The sequence below is a fragment of the Portunus trituberculatus genome, chromosome 41 (genome assembly GCF_017591435.1).
Source record: "Portunus trituberculatus isolate SZX2019 chromosome 41, ASM1759143v1, whole genome shotgun sequence".
NCBI lineage: Eukaryota > Metazoa > Arthropoda > Malacostraca > Decapoda > Portunidae > Portunus > Portunus trituberculatus.
In genome coordinates this window covers 34,883,975-34,897,374 of record NC_059295.1, presented here as the reverse complement: position 1 = coordinate 34,897,374, position 13,400 = coordinate 34,883,975, and the positions used below count along the sequence as shown (strand labels likewise).

Genomic DNA, 13,400 nt, shown 5'->3' with positions numbered 1-13,400 from the left:
TTAATTTCTTTATTGTATTATTTAAAGAACTAAACAGTATTTCTTTTTCTTGGAGGTATGAGAGTGTCAAACTTCAGCTGTCATGAAGGTAGGATTAATAACTCCTTGTTTACATATGTATGTCACTAAAAGGATTTGAAAGTTGTAAGGAGCATCTGTCTTCAAGTGTAACATAACTTGATCTTGCCATATTTTGTTTGGAACTTTTATTGAATTGATCGAGAATCAATATATAACATTAATTTGGAAGCCTTCTTGTTCATATACTGTAAATAGGAATTTATGCCATAATGTATTAACTTGTTGAAAAGAAAATGTGAATTTTAATTTTTGATAAGTAGACAGGAAACCAAATGTTTGCCATCTTTTTGAAGCTTCTAAAAATTACATAGGGGAACTCATGCAATGACAGTAACCATGTTAATGGGTTTTAGAAAAGTAGAGACAAAGAATATAAGTTGTCAACTGCCTGGAATTTCATAGCAGTAAGTTAAATGCAAAGTAATCAATAATCTCTTCATTAATTAGTAATGAGTGAGGATCATGAGATGTTATCTTAGGTATTTTTATGTTGCATCTTCCAGTGACACAAAGCTCCACCACCCTGTAGGTGAGTGACCAAAATACACACAGTCCTTTATGCATGCCAACGTATACACTGTATTAGGAATTCCTATTGTCATGAATGAACCTTGTTGAACATGCATGGCACTGAACTGTGATGGTGCTGTAACAATGTACTGCAGGAAGCTTCCCTTGCTGATAATCACTGATATTTTCAGACTTAGTGGTTGTACAGAGAAAGTAGTGGCAGTGTGTTGAGGTGAGTTACCTTGAAGAACTATTTGTTTCTTGACACATGCTATGATGATTGCATAGTTCAACTGAAGAATAGAAAGTAGACAAATTTTCAACTGAGAAATGAAATTGGGTGCAATTTATTGGTTTTCCTTAAAAAGATATGCTCATGCATTTCTTTTTTGTTTCTTGCAGCAGTATATATTGGACCCCAAAAGAACAAGTCTCGTTTGATATCAGTATCAAAAAGATTTATTCAAGGTATGTAAGTGTTACTTTATTTTATATGTGTGTATTTGTGTCTTTCTCTGCAAACTTTTATTCATTGGTGTGATTTGATTTAAGCATATTGCCATTTTCATTTTGCTTTTATGTGACTTAACAGCATAGTTGAAAATTAACATAACTTTCTCAGGTGTTCATACTTTGTATAGCGTTAGTTGTTGGGTGTATTAGGTAGTATGTTTCAGATCAATCACGATAGTCATATAATTATCAAAGTATTAACAAGGTGATAGCTACTTATATAAGATTTGCTATTTGAAAGTGAAAAAAATAGTTTCAGTGTTTAGTGTTGCATTATTGTTAAATAAAAAGATACACAAAAATATACTAAATTCAACACAATCTAAATGATGAATTTTCTTCTTTCCCCAACCTAGTGTTTTTGAGGATGAAAACATTTCTGAGCACAATAGAATGAATTAATTTCTTTATTGTATTTTTCAATGAACTAAACAGCATTTCTTTTTTCTTGCAGGTATAAGAAGAGTGTCAAACTTCACCTATTGTGAAGGTAAGATTAATAACTCTTTGTTTACATATGTATGTCAATAAATGGATTTGAAAGTTGTAAGGTGCATCCGTCTTCAAATGTAACATAACTTGATCTTGCTATATTTTGTTGGAACCTTTATTGAATTCATCGAGAATCAATATATAACATTAATTTGGAAGGCTTCTTGTTCATATATAGTATTGTAATTAGGAATTTATGCCATAATCATGTATTAACTTATTGAAAAAGAAAATGAATCTCAATTTTTGATAAGGAGACAGGAAACCAAATGTTTGCCATCTTGTTGAAGCTTCTAAGAATGACGTACTTCAAACTCATGCAATGACAATAAACATGATGTGAATGGGTTTTTAGAAAAGTAGAAAGAAAGAATATAAATTGTCAACTGCCTGGAAGGTCATAGCAGTAAGTTAAATATAAAGTAATGGTCTTTTGATTAATTAGTAATGTATAAGGATCATAATGAGATGTTATTTTAGGTGTTTTTGTGTTGTATCTTCCAGTGACACGCAAGATTGTTTTATCCTGTGTACATGAGGAGACAAGTGTACCTTGAAAGCTCCACCAGCCTGTAGGTAAGTGATCAAAATACACACAGTCTTTTATGCATGCCTACGTAGACACTGTATGATGAATTGCGATCGTCATAAATGAACCTTGTTGATCATGCATGGCACTGAACTGTGATGGTGCTGTAACAATGTACTGGAGGAAGCTTCCCTTGCTGATAATCACTGACATTTTCAGACTATGTGGTTGTACAGAGAAAGCAGTGGCAGTGTATTGAGGTGAGTTACATTGAAGAACTATTTGTTTCTTGACATATGCTATGATGATTGCATAGTTCAACTGAAGAATAGAAAGTAGACAAATTTTCAACTGAGAAATGAAATTGGGTGCAATTTATTTTTTTTCCTTGAAAAGATGATGCTCATGCATTTCTTTTTTGTTTCTTGCAGCAGTATATATTGGACCGCAAGTGAACAAGTCTTGTTTGATATCAGTATTAAAAAGATTTATTCAAGGTATGTAAGTGTTACTTTATTTTATATGTGTGTATTTGTGTCTTTCTCTTTGCAAACTTTTATTCATTGGTGTGATTTGATTTAAGCATTGAGATTTTCATTTAGTTTTTTATGTGGCTTACAGCATATTTGAAAATTGATATAACTTTCTCAGGTGTTCATACTTTGTATAGCTTTAGTTGTTGGTGTATTAGGTAGTATGTTTCAGATCAATCACGATAGTCATATAATTATCAAAGTATTAACAAGATGGTGATAGCTACTTATATAAGATTTGCTATTTGAAAGTGAAAAAAATAGTTTGTGTTTAGTGTTGCATTATTGTTAAATAAAAAGATACACAAAAATATACTAAATTCAACACAATCTAAATGATGAATTTTCTTCTTTCCCCAACCTAGTGTTTTTGAGGATGAAAACATTTCTGAGCACAATAGAATGAATTAATTTCTTTATTGTATTTTTCAATGAATTAAACAGCATTTCTTTTTTTCTTGCAGGTATAAGAAGAGTGTCAAACTTCAGCTATTGTGAAGGTAAGATTAATAACTCCTTGTTTACATATGTATGTCAATAAAAGGATCAAAGGAACTTCCTGGCCACGTACCTTTAACTTCCCTTCTTGGAAGTCCAAACTTGCTCCCACACGTGTGAGGAAGTCAATCCCAGGCAGGCAAGGGTCTTCCAAAGGCAGAGATGAAGACTGGCGATCTTTCCATGTTTCCCATGCCGATGTTCACTATAACGGGGGCTCACATAGTGGCACTGTCTTGTGACGCTACACATCTGTTGTGTAGCTCTGGCACGCTGCGCACATCCAAAGTCCTCTCTCATGACTGTCTTCACAGATCTTGTCTGTCTTCCTCCTCATTCTCCTCGCCTCCATTCCATCATGCCATCAACGTCCAGTCTCAAATAAATAACACTTTCTTTTTTATTAATTTTATTATCATTTTGATAGTATTTAGGTAAGTACAACAATTTAGGCTTTCTATAATTATTTCGTTCATGTCATGCATACATTAAAGGTCTATTTTGAATGGGTTTTATGGACAATAGTATGATTTTTTTTGGGTCTGGTACGGATTAATGGTATTTCAGTACATTCTTATGGGAAACATTTATTCAGGGGACGAACAAATCGGGTGACGAACAGGATTTAGGAACGAATTATGGTCGTGAGCTGAGGTTTTACTGTATAAGATTTGCTATTTCAAAGTGAAAAAATAGTGTCAATGTTTAGTGTTGCATTATTGTAAAATAAAAAGTTACACAAAAATATGTTAAATTCAACACAATCTAAGTGATGAATTTTCTTCTTTCCCCAACCTAGTGTTTTTGAGGATAAGAAAGTTTCTGAGCACAATAGAATGAATTAATTTCTTTATTGTATTATTCAATGAACTAAACAGCATTTCTTTTTCTTGCAGGTATAAGAAGAGTGTCAAACTTCAGCTGTCGTGAAGGTAAGATTGATAACTCCTGGTTTACATATGTATGTCAATAAAAGGACTTGAAAGTTGTAAGGTGCATCCGTCTTCAAATGTAACATAACTTGATCTTGCTATATTTTGTTTGGAACTTTTATTGAATTGATCTAGAATCAATGTATAACATTAATTTGGAAGCCTTCTTGTTCATATATAGTATTGTAAATAGGAATTTATGCCATAATATGTTAACTTATTGAAAAGAGAAAATGTGAATCTTGATTTTTTATAAGTAGGCAGGAAACCAAATGTTTGCTATCTTGTCGAAGCTTCTAAAAATGACGTATGGCAAACTCATGCAATGACAGTAAACATGATGTGAATGGGTTTTAGAAAAGTAGAGAGAAAGAATATAAATTGTCAACTGCCTGGAAGGTCATAGCAGTAAGTTATGTGCAAAGTAATCTCAATAGTCTCTTGATTAATTAATAATGAGTGAGGATCATAATTAGATGTTATTTTATGTGTTTTTTGTTGCATCTTTCAGTTACATGCAAGATTGTTTTATCCTGTGTAGCTGAGGAGACAAGTACACCTTGAAAGCTCCTCCAACCTGTAGGTGAGTGACCAAAATACACACAGTCCTTTATGTATGCCAACGTGTACACTGTATGAGGAACTCCTATCATCATAACTAAATTTTGTTGAACATGCATGGCACTGAATTGTGATAGTGCTGTAATAATGTAGTGGAGGAAGCTTCCCTTGCTGATAATCACTGACATTTTCAGACTTAGTGGTTGTACAGAGAAAGCAGTGGCAGTGTGTTGAGGTGAGTTACCATGAAGAACTATTTGTTTCTTGACACATGCTATGATGATTGCATAGATCAACTGAAGAAAGGAAAGTAGACAAATTTTTAACTGAGAAATGAAATCTGGGTGCAATTTGTTTTTTCCTTATTTTTTTTTTATTTATTTATTTTTTTTTTTCTCCGTATATATGAGACCCCCCACAAAAACAAGTCTTGTTTGATATCAGTATTAAAAAGTTTTATTTAAGGTATATAACTGTTACTTTATTTTATGTATGTTTTGTGTCTTTCTCCTTGCAAAATTTGATTCATTTCATTTAAGCATATTGCCATTTTTATTTTATTTATTTATTTATATATATATATATATATATATATATATATATATATATATATATATATATATATATATATATATATATATATATATATATATATATATATATATATATATATATATATATATATATATATATATATATATATATATTACATCATAGATGAAAATAAAAAAATTTCTCAGGTGTTCATACTTTGTATAGCTTTAGTTTTGGGTGTATTAGGTAGCATGTTTCAGATCAATCACGATAGTCATATACTTATAAAAGTATTAACAAGATGATGATAGCTACTTATATTAGATTTGCTATTTCAAAGTGAAAAAATATAGTTTCAATGTTTAGTGTTGCATTATTGTAAAATAAAAAGTTACACAAAAATATGTTAAATTCAACACAATCTAAGTGATGAATTTTCTTCTTTCCCCAACCTAGTGTTTTTGAGGATAAGAAAGTTTCTGAGCACAATAGAATGAATTAATTTCTTTATTGTATTATTCAATGAACTAAACAGCATTTCTTTTTCTTGCAGGTATAAGAAGAGTGTCAAACTTCAGCTGTCGTGAAGGTAAGATTGATAACTCCTGGTTTACATATGTATGTCAATAAAAGGACTTGAAAGTTGTAAGGTGCATCCGTCTTCAAATGTAACATAACTTGATCTTGCTATATTTTGTTTGGAACTTTTATTGAATTGATCGAGAATCAATGTATAACATTAATTTGGAAGCCTTCTTGTTCATATATAGTATTGTAAATAGGAATTTATGCCATAATATGTTAACTTATTGAAAAGAGAAATGTGAATCTTGATTTTTATAAGTAGGCAGGAAACCAAATGTTTGCTATCTTGTCGAAGCTTCTAAAAATGACGTATGGCAAACTCATGCAATGACAGTAAACATGATGTGAATGGGTTTTAGAAAAGTAGAGAGAAAGAATATAAATTGTCAACTGCCTGGAAGGTCATAGCAGTAAGTTATGTGCAAAGTAATCTCAATAGTCTCTTGATTAATTAATAATGAGTGAGGATCATAATTAGATGTTATTTTGTGTTTTTTTGTTGCATCTTTCAGTTACATGCAAGATTGTTTTATCCTGTGTAGCTGAGGAGACAAGTACACCTTGAAAGCTCCTCCAACCTGTAGGTGAGTGACCAAAATACACACAGTCCTTTATGTATGCCAACGTGTACACTGTATGAGGAACTCCTATCATCATAACTAAATTTTGTTGAACATGCATGGCACTGAATTGTGATAGTGCTGTAATAATGTAGTGGAGGAAGCTTCCCTTGCTGATAATCACTGACATTTTCAGACTTAGTGGTTGTACAGAGAAAGCAGTGGCAGTGTGTTGAGGTGAGTTACCATGAAGAACTATTTGTTTCTTGACACATGCTATGATGATTGCATAGATTAACTGAAGAAAGGAAAGTAGACAAATTTTTAACTGAGAAATGAAATCTGGGTGCAATTTGTTTTTTCCTTATTTTTTTTATTTATTTATTTATTTATTTTTTTTTTTTTTTTTCTCCGTATATATGAGACCCCCCACAAAAACAAGTCTTGTTTGATATCAGTATTAAAAAGTTTTATTTAAGGTATATAACTGTTACTTTATTTTATGTGTGTTTTGTGTCTTTCTCCTTGCAAAATTTGATTAATTTCATTTAAGCATATTGCCATTTTTATTTTATTTATTTATTTATATATATATATATATATATATATATATATATATATATATATATATATATATATATATATATATATATATATATATATATATATATATATATATATATATATATATATATATATATATATATATATATATATATATATATGGCTTACATCATAGATGAAAATAAAAAAAATTTCTCAGGTGTTCATACTTTGTATAGCTTTAGTTTTTGGGTGTATTAGGTAGCATGTTTCAGATCAATCACGATAGTCATATACTTATAAAAGTATTAACAAGATGATGATAGCTACTTATATTAGATTTGCTATTTCAAAGTGAAAAAATATAGTTTCAATGTTTAGTGTTGCATTATTGTAAAATAAAAAGTTACACAAAAATATGTTAAATTCAACACAATCTAAGTGATGAATTTTCTTCTTTCCCCAACCTAGTGTTTTTGAGGATAAGAAAGTTTCTGAGCACAATAGAATGAATTAATTTCTTTATTGTATTATTCAATGAACTAAACAGCATTTCTTTTTCTTGCAGGTATAAGAAGAGTGTCAAACTTCAGCTGTCGTGAAGGTAAGATTGATAACTCCTGGTTTACATATGTATGTCAATAAAAGGACTTGAAAGTTGTAAGGTGCATCCGTCTTCAAATGTAACATAACTTGATCTTGCTATATTTTGTTTGGAACTTTTATTGAATTGATCGAGAATCAATGTATAACATTAATTTGGAAGCCTTCTTCTTCATATATAGTATTGTAAATAGGAATTTATGCCATAATATGTTAACTTATTGAAAAGAGAAAATGTGAATCTTGATTTTTTATAAGTAGGCAGGAAACCAAATGTTTGCTATCTTGTCGAAGCTTCTAAAAATGACGTATGGCAAACTCATGCAATGACAGTAAACATGATGTGAATGGGTTTTAGAAAAGTAGAGAGAAAGAATATAAATTGTCAACTGCCTGGAAGGTCATAGCTGTAAGTTATGTGCAAAGTAATCTCAATAGTCTCTTGATTAATTAATAATGAGTGAGGATCATAATTAGATGTTATTTTATGTGTATTTTTGTTGCATCTTTCAGTTACATGCAAGATTGTTTTATCCTGTGTAGCTGAGGAGACAAGTACACCTTGAAAGCTCCTCCAACCTGTAGGTGAGTGACCAAAATACACACAGTCCTTTATGTATGCCAATGTGTACACTGTATGAGGAACTCCTATCATCATAACTAAATTTTGTTGAACATGCATGGCACTGAATTGTGATAGTGCTGTAATAATGTAGTGGAGGAAGCTTTCCTTGCTGATAATCACTGACATTTTCAGACTTAGTGGTTGTACAGAGAAAGCAGTGGCAGTGTGTTGAGGTGAGTTACCATGAAGAACTATTTGTTTCTTGACACATGCTATGATGATTGCATAGATCAACTGAAGAAAGGAAAGTAGACAAATTTTTAACTGAGAAATGAAATCTGGGTGCAATTTGTTTTTTCCTTATTTTTTTTATTTATTTATTTATTTTTTTTTTTTTTTCTCCGTATATATGAGACCCCCCACAAAAACAAGTCTTGTTTGATATCAGTATTAAAAAGTTTTATTTAAGGTATATAACTGTTACTTTATTTTATGTGTGTTTTGTGTCTTTCTCCTTGCAAAATTTGATTCATTTCATTTAAGCATATTGCCATTTTTTTTTTATTTATTTATTTATATATATATATATATATATATATATATATATATATATATATATATATATATATATATATATATATATATATATGGCTTACATCATAGATGAAAATAAAAAAAATTTCTCAGGTGTTCATACTTTGTATAGCTTTAGTTTTTGGGTGTATTAGGTAGCATGTTTCAGATCAATCACGATAGTCACATACTTATAAAAGTATTAACAAGATGATGATAGCTACTTATATTAGATTTGCTATTTCAAAGTGAAAAAATATAGTTTCAATGTTTAGTGTTGCATTATTGTAAAATAAAAAGTTACACAAAAATATGTTAAATTCAACACAATCTAAGTGATGAATTTTCTTCTTTCCCCAACCTAGTGTTTTTGAGGATAAGAAAGTTTCTGAGCACAATAAAGTGAATTAATTTCTTTATTGTATTATTCAATGAACTAAACAGCATTTCTTTTTCTTGCAGGTATAAGAAGAGTGTCAAACTTCAGCTGTCGTGAAGGTAAGATTGATAACTCCTGGTTTACATATGTATGTCAATAAAAGGACTTGAAAGTTGTAAGGTGCATCCGTCTTCAAATGTAACATAACTTGATCTTGCTATATTTTGTGTGGAACTTTTATTGAATTGATCGAGAATCAATGTATAACATTAATTTGGAAGCCTTCTTGTTCATATATAGTATTGTAAATAGGAATTTATGCCATAATATGTTAACTTATTGAAAAGAGAAAATGTGAATCTTGATTTTTTATAAGTAGGCAGGAAACCAAATGTTTGCTATCTTGTCGAAGCTTCTAAAAAATGACGTATGGCAAACTCATGCAATGACAGTAAACATGATGTGAATGGGTTTTAGAAAAGTAGAGAGAAAGAATATAAATTGTCAACTGCCTGGAAGGTCATAGCTGTAAGTTATGTGCAAAGTAATCTCAATAGTCTCTTGATTAATTAATAATGAGTGAGGATCATAATTAGATGTTATTTTATGTGTATTTTTGTTGCATCTTTCAGTTACATGCAAGATTGTTTTATCCTGTGTAGCTGAGGAGACAAGTACACCTTGAAAGCTCCTCCAACCTGTAGGTGAGTGACCAAAATACACACAGTCCTTTATGTATGCCAATGTGTACACTGTATGAGGAACTCCTATCATCATAACTAAATTTTGTTGAACATGCATGGCACTGAATTGTGATAGTGCTGTAATAATGTACTGGAGGAAGCTTCCCTTGCTGATAATCACTGACATTTTCAGACTTAGTGGTTGTACAGAGAAAGCAGTGGCAGTGTGTTGAGGTGAGTTACCATGAAGAACTATTTGTTTCTTGACACATGCTATGATGATTGCATAGATCAACTGAAGAAAGGAAAGTAGACAAATTTTTAACTGAGAAATGAAATCTGGGTGCAATTTGTTTTTTCCTTATTTTTTTTTATTTATTTATTTATTTTTTTTTTTTCTCCGTATATATGAGACCCCCCACAAAAACAAGTCTTGTTTGATATCAGTATTAAAAAGTTTTATTTAAGGTATATAACTGTTACTTTATTTTATGTGTGTTTTGTGTCTTTCTCCTTGCAAAATTTGATTCATTTCATTTAAGCATATTGCCATTTTATTTTATTTATTATATATATATATATATATATATATATATATATATATATATATATATATATATATATATATATATATATATATATGGCTTACATCATAGATGAAAATAAAAAAAATTTCTCAGGTGTTCATACTTTGTATAGCTTTAGTTTTTGGGTGTATTAGGTAGCATGTTTCAGATCAATCATGATAGTCACATACTTATAAAAGTATTAACAAGATGATGATAGCTACTTATATTAGATTTGCTATTTCAAAGTGAAAAAATATAGTTTCAATGTTTAGTGTTGCATTATTGTAAAATAAAAAGTTACACAAAAATATGTTAAATTCAACACAATCTAAGTGATGAATTTTCTTCTTTCCCCAACCTAGTGTTTTTGAGGATAAGAAAGTTTCTGAGCACAATAGAATGAATTAATTTCTTTATTGTATTATTCAATGAACTAAACAGCATTTCTTTTTCTTGCAGGTATAAGAAGAGTGTCAAACTTCAGCTGTCGTGAAGGTAAGATTGATAACTCCTGGTTTACATATGTATGTCAATAAAAGGACTTGAAAGTTGTAAGGTGCATCCGTCTTCAAATGTAACATAACTTGATCTTGCTATATTTTGTTTGGAACTTTTATTGAATTGATCGAGAATCAATGTATAACATTAATTTGGAAGCCTTCTTGTTCATATATAGTATTGTAAATAGGAATTTATGCCATAATATGTTAACTTATTGAAAGAGAAAATGTGAATCTTGATTTTTATAAGTAGGCAGGAAACCAAATGTTTGCTATCTTGTCGAAGCTTCTAAAATGACGTATGGCAAACTCATGCAATGACAGTAAACATGATGTGAATGGGTTTTAGAAAAGTAGAGAGAAAGAATATAAATTGTCAACTGCCTGGAAGGTCATAGCAGTAAGTTATGTGCAAAGTAATCTCAATAGTCTCTTGATTAATTAATAATGAGTGAGGATCATAATTAGATGTTATTTTATGTGTTTTTGTTGCATCTTTCAGTTACATGCAAGATTGTTTTATCCTGTGTAGCTGAGGAGACAAGTACACCTTGAAAGCTCCTCCAACCTGTAGGTGAGTGACCAAAATACACACAGTCCTTTATGTATGCCAATGTGTACACTGTATGAGGAACTCCTATCATCATAACTAAATTTTGTTGAACATGCATGGCACTGAATTGTGATAGTGCTGTAATAATGTACTGGAGGAAGCTTCCCTTGCTGATAATCACTGACATTTTCAGACTTAGTGGTCGTACAGAGAAAGCAGTGGCAGTGTGTTGAGGTGAGTTACCATGAAGAACTATTTGTTTCTTGACACATGCTATGATGATTGCAAAGATCAACTGAAGAAAGGAAAGTAGACAAATTTTTAACTGAGAAATGAAATCTGGGTGCAATTTGTTTTTTCCTTATTTTTATTTATTTTTTTTTATTTATTTATTTATTTTTTTTTTTCTCCGTATATATGAGACCCCCCACAAAAACAAGTCTTGTTTGATATCAGTATTAAAAAGTTTTATTTAAGGTATATAACTGTTACTTTATTTTATGTGTGTTTTGTGTCTTTCTCCTTGCAAAATTTGATTAATTTCATTTAAGCATATTGCCATTTTTTATTTTATATATATATATATATATATATATATATATATATATATATATATATATATATATATATATATATATATATATATATATATATGGCTTACATCATAGATGAAAATAAAAAAATTTCTCAGGTGTTCATACTTTGTATAGCTTTAGTTTTTGGGTGTATTAGGTAGCATGTTTCAGATTAATCACGATAGTCATATACTTATAAAAGTATTAACAAGATGATAATAGCTACTTATATTAGATTTGCTATTTCAAAGTGAAAAAATATAGTTTCAATGTTTAGTGTTGCATTATTGTAAAATAAAAGTTACACAAAAATATGTTAAATTCAACACAATCTAAGTGATGAATTTTCTTCTTTCCCCAACCTAGTGTTTTTGAGGATAAGAAAGTTTCTGAGCACAATAGAAGTGAATTAATTTCTTTATTGTATTATTCAATGAACTAAACAGCATTTCTTTTCTTGCAGGTATAAGAAGAGTGTCAAACTTCAGCTGTCGTGAAGGTAAGATTGATAACTCCTGGTTTACATATGTATGTCAATAAAAGGACTTGAAAGTTGTAAGGTGCATCCGTCTTCAAATGTAACATAACTTGATCTTGCTATATTTTGTTTGGAACTTTTATTGAATTGATCGAGAATCAATGTATAACATTAATTTGGAAGCCTTCTTGTTCATATATAGTATTGTAAATAGGAATTTATGCCATAATATGTTAACTTAATGAAAAGAGAAAATGTGAATCTTGATTTTTTATAAGTAGGCAGGAAACCAAATGTTTGCTATCTTGTCGAAGCTTCTAAAAATGACGTATGGCAAACTCGTGCAATGACAGTAAACATGATGTGAATGGGTTTTAGAGAAGTAAAGAGAAAGAATATAAATTGTCAACTGCCTGGAAGGTCATAGCAGTAAGTTATGTGCAAAGTAATCTCAATAGTCTCTTGATTAATTAATAATGAGTGAGGATCATAATTAGATGTTATTTTATGTGTTTTTTTGTTGCATCTTTCAGTTACATGCAAGATTGTTTTATCCTGTGTAGCTGAGGAGACAAGTACACCTTGAAAGCTCCTCCAACCTGTAGGTGAGTGACCAAAATACACAGTCCTTTATGTATGCCAACGTGTACACTGTATGAGGAACTCCTATCATCATAACTAAATTTTGTTGAACATGCATGGCACTGAATTGTGATAGTGCTGTAATAATGTAGTGGAGGAAGCTTCCCTTGCTGATAATCACTGACATTTTCAGACTTAGTGGTTGTACAGAGAAAGCAGTGGCAGTGTGTTGAGGTGAGTTACCATGAAGAACTATTTGTTTCTTGACACATGCTATGATGATTGCATAGTTCAACTGAAGAAAGGAAAGTAGACAAATTTTAACTGAGAAATGAAATCTGGGTGCAATTTGTTTTTCCTTATTTTTTATTTATTTATTTTTTTTTTTTTCTCCGTATATATGAGACCCCCACAAAAACAAGTCTTGTTTGATATCAGTATTAAAAGTTTTATTTAAGGTATATAACTG

At 30.2% G+C, this 13,400-nt stretch overlaps 1 long non-coding RNA gene across 4 annotated transcripts in view; it reads left to right on the top strand.

The window, feature by feature from the left end:
• The window catches only part of LOC123516587, a 31,842-nt gene that overhangs the window by 2,252 nt on the left and 16,190 nt on the right, over positions 1 to 13,400 (top strand). For 2 of the 4 annotated variants that reach the window (XR_006678245.1, XR_006678246.1), the window contains 25 exons: positions 783 to 823; positions 994 to 1,059; positions 1,559 to 1,594; positions 2,101 to 2,172; positions 2,345 to 2,385; positions 2,557 to 2,622; positions 3,123 to 3,158; positions 4,053 to 4,088; positions 4,600 to 4,671; positions 4,844 to 4,884; positions 5,737 to 5,772; positions 6,281 to 6,352; positions 6,525 to 6,565; positions 7,440 to 7,475; positions 7,988 to 8,059; positions 8,232 to 8,272; positions 9,075 to 9,110; positions 9,624 to 9,695; positions 9,868 to 9,908; positions 10,703 to 10,738; positions 11,246 to 11,317; positions 11,490 to 11,530; positions 12,335 to 12,370; positions 12,883 to 12,954; positions 13,125 to 13,165. This is a non-coding gene — a long non-coding RNA (uncharacterized LOC123516587). Of the gene's footprint in view, positions 1 to 55; positions 824 to 993; positions 1,060 to 1,558; positions 1,595 to 2,100; positions 2,173 to 2,344; positions 2,386 to 2,556; positions 2,623 to 3,122; positions 3,159 to 4,052; positions 4,089 to 4,599; positions 4,672 to 4,843; positions 4,885 to 5,736; positions 5,773 to 6,280; positions 6,353 to 6,524; positions 6,566 to 7,439; positions 7,476 to 7,987; positions 8,060 to 8,231; positions 8,273 to 9,074; positions 9,111 to 9,623; positions 9,696 to 9,867; positions 9,909 to 10,702; positions 10,739 to 11,245; positions 11,318 to 11,489; positions 11,531 to 12,334; positions 12,371 to 12,882; positions 12,955 to 13,124; positions 13,166 to 13,400 lie in introns of all 4 variants that reach the window. The other 2 variants (XR_006678244.1, XR_006678247.1) reach the window with 2 other exon arrangements.